We start from the raw sequence: 12,275 nt of genomic DNA, 5'->3' as shown, positions 1-12,275 counted from the left end.
GCCTACATACAGCACATCTTCCGGTTGCACGGCTTTCCATCACACATTGTGTCCGACAGAGGAACTCAGTTTACCTCCCACTTCTGGAGGGCCCTCTGCAAACATCTGGGAGTGACTCTGGACTTTTCTTCAGCCTACCATCCTCAGTCTAATGGCCAAGTGGAACGAGTCAATCAGATCTTGACCTCCTTCTTACGTCACTATGTCAACGCCCATCACGACGACTGGTCCACGCTTCTTCCTTGGGCTGAATTCTCCCATAACCACCACGTCAGTGAGTCCTCCTCCAGCTCCCCCTTCCATGTCGTTTACGGACTTCAGCCTTCCGTCCCATTACCTGTATCCTCTTCCTCGGATGTCCCTGCTGCTGATGCTGTAGCACGTGACTTTGCAACAATTTGGGACTCTGTCAAGACGTCCCTTGGACGTGCTTCCCTTCGAATGAAGAGACACGCAGACAAGAGGCGTCTGGATCCCCCGTGTTTCTCTCCAGGAGATCTGGTCTGGCTTGCCTCCAAGTATGTCCGATTGAAGCTACCATCTTACAAGCTGGGTCCTCGCTACATCGGGCCGTTTAAAGTCCTCAGCAAAATAAATGAGGTCTCCTACAAGCTGCAGCTCCCGGCCACGATGAGGATACCCAACTCCTTCCACGTCTCCCTGCTCAAGCCGGTTATCCTTGGTCCCTTCTCCGCTGCTGCCAGTTCGGCTCCTCCTCCTATTGCCGATGACGACATCTATGCGGTAAGGGATATCGTGGCCATGAAAACCGTACGGGGCCGGCAGTTCTTCTTGGTGGACTGGGCAGGGTATGGTCCTGAGGATAGGTCCTGGGAACCCCGGGAGAATGTGGGTACTCCAATGATATGTGCCTTCCTGTCCCGGTTGCGGGGAGGGGGGCGTGGGGGGGGGGTACTGTCACGCTCCCCGGGTCCCCTGTCCAGCTCCCCGGCTCCCCTGCCACGCTCCCCGGCTTCCCTGGCTCGCTCCCCGGCTCCTCTGTCCGGCGTCCCCCGCTCCACAGCCTCCAGGCCTCCTCACCTAGGATCCCCAGGCGTCCCGGTCCCCGCTCCCAGCGTCCGCTGTCAGCTTCGCTCCAGCCCGGCTCCCCTGCCTCCTGTTCGCCGCTCCCTGCCCTGACTTCTGGCACCCGGGCCTCGCGCATGCGCATTAGGGCGCGCGCGCGGTCATTGACCCTTTCTTAAAGGGCCAGCGTCCACAGACAGGATATTGAACACACAGGTACAGGGTATAAAGGGGTTTAATGTCCAAGTGGGCGGGGCCTGTTCTTCGTGTTTCCTAAGCTAGGAGTCAGGTCTCCTTGTCTCTGTGATATACTCACCTCTCTCTCTTCTAGAGCCGCTCCTGCCTCGCCATCCGGTCCTGCCGATTCCCGAACCCCGCACGCTGACTATCTGCCATCCCGTCAGTCCGTACCATCTTTGATCCCTGTGGTGACCCGTCCTCTCGCTCCATCAGTTCCGGACTCTGCCTGACAACATCTTGGCCTCCGAACCTGAGCTCCGTCACCCGGACTACCATCTGTGACTCCGTGGTCCCAGGGACTTCTACATTCCACTATTTTGCACGGACTATCCTGCTACCTGTAGTGCTCCGGCTACCGGACCCCTTGCCTTCAGTGAGGAGTTCGGCCCAGTGGATCCACCGCCTGGGTCTGCCCGTCCACCTGGCCCTAACAGATACACCCTTTAATATACACTGGTGTGTCTGCCTCTTGTGGGATTAGGATAGGGTGGAATTTTTCCTTTCCCTTTCTTCCCTTGTTAACATCAATGCACCTTGTTTTTAATTGTGTGGTGTTTTTGTCTTTACATTTTTCTCTATATTTTGTATTATGATTGATTAATAAAATATATATATTTTTACTTCAGCCAATTAAAATCTCCAGTTCTTTTTGTGGTAATTAAATGCAACCTAACATGACGGCAAGGCGCTACACTCCCAACAACTATGTAGTTCTAGCCCCGTATACAACAGAGATTGTACACACCAAACCGATCACTGGTCTAAACGCCTACGCCACTCCATACTTTCCCATGTTCCCGAACCAAGAAGCTACGAATCACGCAACCAGCACCACGCAGTCAGCAAATGTGCCCCAAACGTCGCAAAGATCAGACATGTCCGACTTTGCGAGGTACATGATCCGCCGAGAACTCACCAACACCGGTCTCACAAAGTTTGACGACCAGCCCGAAAACCACAGAGGGTGGAAGTGTGCCTTCAAAACCGCAACGCGTGACCTCGGCATTATGGCTTCTGAAGAGCTGGACTTGCTAATCAGGTGGCTAGGGCCACGGTCTACTGAGAAAATCAAGAGACTCAGATCAGTCTACATCAGCGACCCAACAACTGGTCTCGCAACCGCATGGGACAGACTAGAGAAAGGCTTCGGCAGTCCTGAAGCAATTGAAGATGCATTGCTGAAACAACTATACGACCTTCCCAAAATATCTGGCAAGGATGCTTCAAAGTACCAGGAACTCAGCGACCTGCTGTCCGAGCTCCAGCTGGCCAAAACAGACACACACCTACCTGGCCTCAGCTACCTGGACACCGCTCGTGGGGTGAAACCCATAGTCGCCAAGTTATCTTACAACTTGCAGGAAAGGTGGACCACGGTAGGAACAAACTATAAAAAAGAGCACCAAGTCTCCTTCCCTCCATTCTCCTACTTTTGTGAGTTCATCAACGGCATCGCGGAACGTAAGGCAGACCCTAGCTTCACCTGTGGAGAACCCACCGGCTCCACTTCACCAGCTCCCGGATATGAGAGCCCTCATCAAAATGACAGAAAACGTAGGGGCACAGTATCAGTCAAGAAGACCGACGTTCTACCACCTATACCAATGTCAGCACCAAACAAGGAAAATGAATGCGGGAAGGCAGAAAATCCAAACCGCCAATGTCCTATTCACAAACTACCACACCCCCTGAAGAAGTGCATTGGCTTCAGGAAGAAACCCCTTCAAGAACGAAAGGAACTCTTGAAAAGGTTTGGGGTATGTTTCAGGTGTTGTGCCTCTACAGAACACCTTGCCAAGGACTGTAAGGTTACAATTAAGTGCATGGAGTGCGACAGCACGGATCACGTACAAGCGCTCCACCCATCTCAGCCTGATCCTGCACCTACACCTTCTCCTACCACAAGTCATGGCGGGGAGAGTACCGGCCAAGCTGCAAACCACCTCACAGTATCCTCCTCGTGCACCGCAGTCTGCGGAGAAGATCTCTGGGACAAGTCTTGTGCAAAAATATGCCTAGTAAGGGTATATCCCAAAGGTCACCCAGAAAGGGCCGTGAAGGTGTACAGCATCCTGGACGACCAGAGTAACAGGTCACTCGCCAGGTCTGAACTCTTCGACTTGTTCGGCTTAAAATGAAATGCCTACCCTTATACACTAGGTACTTGCAGCGGCATCTCAGAAGCTTGCGGAAGAAGAGCCAGTGGTCTCGTGGTAACATCTCTTGAAAATACCGTAGAGATACCTCTACCGACACTCGTCGAGTGCAACCAGATACCGGCTAACCGGGAAGAGATTCCAACACCAGAGGCAGCTCTTCACCACCCTCACCTGAGAACTATCGCCAGCAAGATGCCACCTCTTGATCATAGTGCAAAAATCCTGATTCTGATTGGAAGGGACATCCTCCGGCTACATAAAGTACGCCAACACATCAACGGGCCACACGATGCGCCATTCGCTCAGCGCTACGACTTAGGCTGGGTGATCATAGGAAACGTCTGCGTAGGCAAAATGAAGAGTCCCGACGCGATCTCCTCCTACAAGACGCACATCCTCCCAAACGGTCGCGGCACTCACTTTCAACCATGTCCGCATCACTACGGGGTGAAAGAGAGGCTGAGCGACACCAGGTGGCGACAGCAGCCTCCCGACTGCGCGGACGCATATCATCTCTGGGATGACGACTTCGGATCAACAGCGTTCGAGTCTACAAACGAAGACAACAAATTGGCTCCGATGAGAGAAGACAAAGAATTCATAAAGATTACGGATAAAGAGTTCTCTCAAAATGACTCTAACAGTTGGGTAGCCCCATTACCCTTTCGGTCTCCAAGGCCAAGGTTGCCAAACAACTCCCAGTAAGCAACCGCAAGGTTCTCGTCTCTAAAATGCACCTTGAAAAGACAACCAGAGATGGAGAAACACTTTGTCGAGTTTACGCGCAATATCCTCGACAGAGATCATGCCGAACAGTGGCACCACATTCCCACCGAACAAAACCCAGCTGACCAAGGAACGAGACTCACTGCTGCGTCCAAACTCGGCGACAACATGTGGTTAACACCTCCAAGTATCTTATACGAGGAGACCTGCGATAACTACGCCGACAACATGTACGAGCTGGTGGAACCAGAATCCGACAAGGAAATTAGACCGGTCGTCTCCGCTCGCTACACTTCAGTGACATCAAAAGAAAAGTTGAGACCTCATCGCTTCGAGCGCTTCTCAAGTTGGTCATCTGAGGTACGAGCCGTAGCTTGTCTTATTCACATTGCTCACTGTTTCACCGACTACAAGTTTTCAACGTGCCACGGCTGGCACATGTGTGTGATTCGTCCAGTCACCGAACTCGTGCTACTTTTACCAAAGGAGGACGTTACATGAAATAACTTTGTCGTTGGACACTGCCACGGCGGGGAGCGTACCTTTCCTTACCCCTGCTGTACGGAGACACAACTCTCCGTGTCCAATTGAACCTTGAACTTTTCCTTTGGATTAAAACTTTACCGTTGGATTATTGGGTTGGAGGAAGAGTTGGCATGTTTGCGGCTTCCCCAATCTGAAGATGGGTTTGTTGAACTTGGATTCATTTTTTTACATTTTTCTACTTTTACATTTTTTACGCAAGGACAATGCGTCATCAACAAAGCATGGACTTGAATTCAGTGCATTACAGTTGCATTTTTTGTGTTTGTCTCTTTTCTCGTTACAGGTTTCGTGACATCGAGGGACAGGATCGACTCCTTACGTCGTAGAAGGACTTGTGAAATCATATGATTTCAGACGGGGAGTGTTGTGTCCCATGAATGGGAACAACCTGTTGTATATAATTCTTGCATTGCATATTTTTTCCTCATATCAGGAAATTCCTTTATTGTTACTAGGTAGATTAGACTGTATGAAGTTTGTCCCTATGTACCTCCCTTAGTTGGCTTCTGTATAGAATGCTCCTCCCTTCTCCTTCAGTTTAGTCTAGAGGAACCATTGCTGAAGAGACATGTCTAAAACCCTGTACAGATTATTCCTTTTCACCTGCCTTTACTTTATACTTAATACAAGATTCTAGAAGAAAACTACAGCGTTTCTCCTTGTCTTCCTATAAGTCATCGTTTGGGCTGAGTTAACACTATCTGTGGAAGCCGGTAGAGTGAGTAAAATCATACAGTTATCTATATATATATATATATATATATGTAGAGGTGAAGTGTAGGATATATATATATAAACTAGCTGTACTACCCGGCTTCGCCCGGGTTAATAACTGCTGTTAACAAAAAAGAATGTATTAACAAAAATGTATTCTGCACACAAAAACCACAAAACAAATAGATATAAATGTAATTATAATGTCTGTCTTAACCGGTCTCTCTCTTTTCCTCTCTTTCACTGTCTGTCTCTTTCCCTGTCAGTCTGTCTCTTTGTCTGTGTCTGTCTCTTTGTGTCTTTCTCTTACCCTGTCTATGTCTGTTTCTTACCCTGTCTGTGTCTGCCTCTTTCCCTGTCTGTGTCTGTCTCTTTCCCTGGCATTGTGACACGCCAACATTCCATATAAGGGCGTGGCTGCGCATTCTTCTGAAGTTCTGGCTGCACTGTGGCTCCCAGCTCCATTCGCTTTAACAGAGGCCGGTATTTTGGCGAATAACTGTAAAGCGTGGGGTTAAAATTTGCCCTCAAAACATAGCCTATCACGCTCTCGGGGTCCAGACGTGTGAGTGTGCAACATTTTGTGGCTGTAGCTGTGACGGTGCAGATGCCAATCCTGGACATACATACATACACACGCACACACACACACACACACACACATTCAGCTTTATATATTAGATAGATATATATATATATATATATACATATATATATATATATATATATATATATATATATATATATATATATACTAGCTGTACTACCCGGCTTTGCCCGGGTTAATAACTGCTGTTAACAAAATAGAATGTATTAACAAAAATGTATTCTGCACACAAAAACCACAAAACAAATAGATATAAATGTAATTATAATGTCTGTCTTAACCGGTCTCTCTCTTTTCCTCTCTTTCACTGTCTGTCTCTTTCCCTGTCAGTCTGTCTCTTTGTCTGTGTCTGTCTCTTTGTGTCTTTCTCTTACCCTGTCTATGTCTGTTTCTTACCCTGTCTGTGTCTGCCTCTTTCCCTGTCTGTGTCTGTCTCTTTCCCTGGCATTGTGACACGCCAACATTCCATATAAGGGCGTGGCTGCGCATTCTTCTGAAGTTCTGGCTGCACTGTGGCTCCCAGCTCCATTCGCTTTAACAGAGGCCGGTATTTTGGCGAATAACTGTAAAGCGCGGGGTTAAAATTTGCCCTCAAAACATAGCCTATGACGCTCTCGGGGTCCAGACGTGTGAGTGTGCAACATTTTGTGGCTGTAGCTGTGACGGTGCAGATGCCAATCCCGGACATACATATCTACACACACACACACACACACACACACATTCAGCTTTATATATTTTATATATATATATATATATATATATATATATATATATATATATATATATATATATATACTAGCTGTACTACCCGGCTTTGCCCGGGTTAATAACTGCTGGTAACAAAATAGGATGTATTAACAAAAATGTATTCTGCACACAAAAACCACAAAACAAATAGATATAAATGTAATTATGTCTGTCTCCCCGTCTGTATATATCTCTCTGTGTCTCTCTCTCTTTGTCTGTCTGTCTCTTTCCCTATCTGTCTCTGACTGTCTCTGTCTCTTTCTCCGTCTGTCTCAATCTCTTTCCCTGTCTGTCTATCTCTTTCCCTGTCTGTCTATCTATCTCTGTCACTTTCCCTGTCTGTCTCTTTCCCTGTCTGTCTCTTTCCCTCTCTTTCCCTGTCTGTCTCTTTCCCTGTGTCTGTCTCTTTGTCTGTCTCTTTCCCTGTCTGTCTCTTTCCCTCTCTTTCCCTGTCTGTCTCTTTCCCTGTGTCTGTCTCTTTGTCTGTCTCTTTACCTGTCTTTGTCTGTCTCTTACCCTCTCTTTCCCTGTCTCTGTTTCCCTGTGTCTGTTTCTGTCTCTTTGTCTGTGTCTGTCTCTTTACCTGTCTGTGTCTGTCTCTTAACCTATCTCTCTCTTTCCCTCTCTTTCCCTGTCAGTCTCTCTCTTTGTCTGTGTCTGTCTCTTTGTGTCTGTCTCTTACCCTGTCTATGTCTGTTTCTTACCCTGCCTGTGTCTGCCTCTTTCCCTGTCTGTGTCTGTCTCTTTCCCTGGCTGCATTGTGACACGCCAACATTCCATTTAAGGGCGTGGCTGCGCATTCTTCTGAAGTTCTGGCTGCACTGTGGCTCCCAGCTCCATTTGCTTTAATGGAGGCAGGTTTTTTGGTGAATAACTGCAAATCGCGGGGTTAAAATTTCCCCTCAAAACATAGCCTATGATGCTCTCGGGGTCCAGAAGTGTGAGTGTGCAAAATTTTGTGGCTGTAGCTGCGACGGTGCAGATGCCAATCCCGGGCATACACACACACATACATACACACATTCAGCTTTATATATTTTATATACATATATATATATATATATGTATATATATATATATATATCACAAAAGTGAGTACACTCCTCTCATTTTTTTAAATATTTTATTATCTCTTTTCATGGGACCACACTGAAGATCTGACACTGTGATAGAACGCACAGTAGTCAGTGTACAGCGTGTATAACAGTGTATATTTGGTGTCCTCTAAATACCTCAACACACAGCCATTAATGTCTAAATAGCTGACAGCAAAAGTGAGTACATACCTAACTGAAAATGGCCAAATTGTGCCCAATTATTCAGTTTCCCTCCCAGGCGTCATGTGACTCATTAGTGTTACATGGTCTCAGGTATGAATGGGGAGCAGGGGTGTTATATTTGGTGTTATCACTCACACACTCTCTCATACTGGTCACTGGAAGTTCAACATGCCTAAAGTCAAGCATAGTGGTGGAAGTTTCATGGTTTGGGGCTGCAAGAGTGCTGCCGGCTGTTGGAACCATGAATGCTAACATGTCCTGTGACATACTAAAGTGGAAAATGATCCCCTCCCTTTGGAAACTGGCCTTCACTGCAGTATTCTAACATGTCAACCCCAAACAGATCTCCAAGACCACCACTGCCTTCCTAAACCTAAAGAAACTGAGGGTAACGGTGCTGGACCAGCCAAGCGTCTCCAGACCAAAACCCTATTGAGCATCTGTGGGGTCTCCTCAAATGAAAGGTGGAACAGCACAAGGTCTCTAATATCCATCAGCTTGTTGATATCGTTATGAAGGATGGAAGAGGATCCAGCAGCTCCTGTGAAGCTCTAGTGACCGCCATGCCCAAGAGAGTTAAGGCAGTGCTTGAAAATAATGGTGGCCACACAAAATATTGACAATTTGGTAGTCTTCATTTAGGGGTGTACTCCCTTTTGTTGCCAGCGGTTTAGACATTAATGTCTATGTGTTGCGTTGTTTAGAGGGCACCAAATATACAAGCTGTACACTGACTACTGTACATTATATCAAAGGGTCATATTTTCAGTGTTTTCACATAAAAAGATATAATAAAATATTTCCAAAAATATTAGTGGTGTACTCACTTTTGTGATATACTGTATATATAATCTTTAGCAGTTTATTAGAAGTTCACTTGCCCCAAGTGGGAGCAAAGTGCGTTTGTTGGGGGAGGAGTTGCCCTGGGCAAAGGATAGCCCAGGAAAAAGTAGATGGACAATTGTCCATCTGCGGAAAACAGGTCCAGCCATGATGGGGGGAGTGAATGAATCTTAAGGCCCCGTTACACGCTACGATTTATCTGCAGGTCACGTTAACGATGTGACACGCCCAGATCGTAGTTACGATTTGCCGAGATCGCACATAGGTCGTTTAGTAGCGGTCACACGTAATGATCTCACAAACGACGCAACATCGTTCAGCGATATATTGTTTGACCAAAGCGGTCGTGTGGATGTTGTTTGTCGTTGGCAGGGTGTCAAACGTAGCAATATGTCTGCTGCGTTCCAAACGACGAACAATATTTTGAAACTGAACGACGTGTCAATGATCAACGATTTTCATCCTGTTTGCGATCGTTCGGAGTCGTACGTAGGTGTCACACACAATGACGTCACTAACGATGATGGATGTGCGTCACGAAAACCGTGACCCCGACGACATATCGTCAGATAAATCGTAGCGTGTAACGGGGCCTTTAGTTCAGTTGGTAAGAAACATCCCCTATATCTGGGACTGACCTCTACCCCCATACCCCCACCCCTGTTTATTTGGACTTATAAGCCCAAGAGTTCAAATGCTTGCTCTCTCTTTGACTTCTTGATTTCGACCACCAACACAAGAAGAAGATGACCATCATCAGCTCTGCAGAATCTCCTCCCTGACGAAACAAGCAATCTCCCCTACCTGGCTGGGTATCCACATACCCCTGATCCTTCATATTCCCCTCCTATCCTAAACCACAGGGGTTATTCATCCTTTTCCCCTTCATTATTCCCTTCTTCCACAGCCTATTAAAGGATCCAGTAATTCTCCTATCTCCCTCCTCTGTTAATCCCTTGATCTCCATCTAGGGACAGCTAGGGAGGTGAGCGACTATAGGGTGCTTTACACGCTGCGAAATCGCTAACGATATATCGTCGGGGTCATGTCGTTAGTGACGCACATCCGGCGCCGTTAGCGACATTGCAGCGTGTGACACCAAGGAGCGACGATCAACGAACACAAAAACGGCAAAAATCGTTGATTGTTGACATGTCGCTCCTTTTCAATATGTCGTTTGGGGTGCATGCCGCTGGTTGTTCGTCGTTCCTGAGGCTTCACACATCGCTATGTGTGACACCGCAGGAACGACGAACATCTCTTTACCTGCGTCCACCGGCAATGAGGAAGGAAGGAGGTGGGCGGGATATTCCGGCCACTCATCTCCGCCCCTCCTCTGCTATTGGACAGCTGCCGTGTGACGCTGCTGTGATGCCGAACGCACCTCCCCCTTGAAAGAGGGATTGTTCGGCGGTCACAGCGACGTCGCTGAACAGGTATGTGCGTGTGATGCTGCCATAGCGATAAGGTTCGCTACGGCAGCAATCACCACAGATCGCACGAACGACGGGGGCGGATGCTATCGCGCACGACATCGCTAGCAATCGCTAGCGATGTCGCAGCTTGGGTGTTATATTTTTAGGTATCTATGGGTTTTATTGAGTGCTATTTTGTGCTATTACTGTATTTCGGATTAGTGTTGAAGCTAGTTGTATATAAACTGTAAACCTGTGTTGTGTGTAATAAATATTCTTTATTTCATTTCTGTTTAGTCACCTTTCTTAAATTTATAGCAAAAGGAAGAGGGAACAATAAGGCGACATTTATTATTTAAATATTTGTTATTTATAATCGCAGTGAACATTAACGATTAATATCGGAACCACTGAGGAACTGACGTTCGATGCTTGCGACCACCACCAATCTTTAAGAGGTCATCATACCAAGTTGGTAAGTTATCACCAATCCTCCCAATAGAGGATAACTTGATGATCACTTGGGGTCTGACTGCTGGGATCCCCATGGTCACAGTAGACTGTATTTGGCAGTCCCATTGACAATGAATGGCGCGGTAATGTATTTGCTGCACTTTTGCTCCATTCAGATGGGACTATACAGAGCCCCTTTCTTTGTAATTGTGGGACCCCCAGTGATCAGTAAGTTATCACCTCTCTTGGAGATAAGTGATGAATTACGAACCCGACACAGCATTATTATTTTGACATTTGATGACACTGTTATTAGACCGCTATCATTAGATGCAATTGGTCACTGCATGGTGGTATTTTCATGCTGTGGCACTACTACTTAGGCACTGTATCATATATTATTTTTGCAGTGGATGGTGGCGATATTCTTTCAATACATTTGGATACTATACTGTAATTAGGCACTACTGATATAGTATGAGAGTACACCACATGGAAAGGGCAATGGAAGGTACTGCACACGGTAACTTTGTTTTGCCATACTGATTGTCTTCCAGGTGTCTACCAAATGGTGAAATGGCCAATTTTAAATTTTATTTTGACATCTCTCTCCGGGTTTCAGAATACAAACTATATACATTATTAAATATATCCCTTATACCTGATGCGGCCACTGTACGTACCTTGAAAACCAATGTCAGAATGACTGTCTTATCCTCCATATTATACTGAGCATTTTATGAGTTTAGATAAAATGTTAGAGAGCTCTTGAGTCCAAATATATCAACCAGCCTGACTGACAGCTGCAGCATGTACTGAGCAGTGAGATGTCTCAGCAGGGAGGAGGGACACTGAGGAGCTGCCAGTCAGTTATTCTGGACAAATATTAAGCAGCAGGAAGGAGGAGCATTGAGGAGCTGACAATCAGTTTTGCTGGATGAATATTCAGTAGCAGGGAGGAGGGACACTGAGGAGCTGCCAAGCAGTTTTTCTGGACAAATATTAAGCAGCAGGGAGGAGGGACACTGAGGAGCTGACAATCAGTTTTTCTGGACAAATATTAAGCAGCAGGGAGGAGGGGTATTGAGGAGCTGCCAAGCAGTTTTGCTGGATGAATATTCAGTAGCAGGGAGGAGGGACACTGAGGAGCTGCCAAGCAGTTTTGCTGGATGAATATTCAGTAGCAGGGAGGAGTGACACTGAGGAGCTGCCAAGCAGTTTTGCTGGATGAATATTCAGTAGCAGGGAGGAGGGACACTGAGGAGCTGCCAAGCAGTTTTGCTGGATGAATATTCAGTAGCAGGGAGGAGGGACACGGAGGAGCTGCCAAGCAGTTTTGCTTTACAAATATTAAGCAGCAGGGAGGAGGGGCACTGAGGAGCTGCCAATCAGTCTTTCTAGACAAATATTAAGCAGCAGGGAGGAGGGACACTAAGGAGCTGACAATCAGTTTTGCTGGATGAATATTAAGTAGCAGGGAGGAGGGGCATTGAGGAGCATCCAAGCAGTTTTGCTG

Source organism: Anomaloglossus baeobatrachus, chromosome 12 (assembly GCF_048569485.1).
Source record: "Anomaloglossus baeobatrachus isolate aAnoBae1 chromosome 12, aAnoBae1.hap1, whole genome shotgun sequence".
Classification (NCBI taxonomy): domain Eukaryota; kingdom Metazoa; phylum Chordata; class Amphibia; order Anura; family Aromobatidae; genus Anomaloglossus; species Anomaloglossus baeobatrachus.
The sequence above is the reverse complement of the archived record's forward strand: the minus strand, read 5'-3'. Positions refer to the sequence as shown.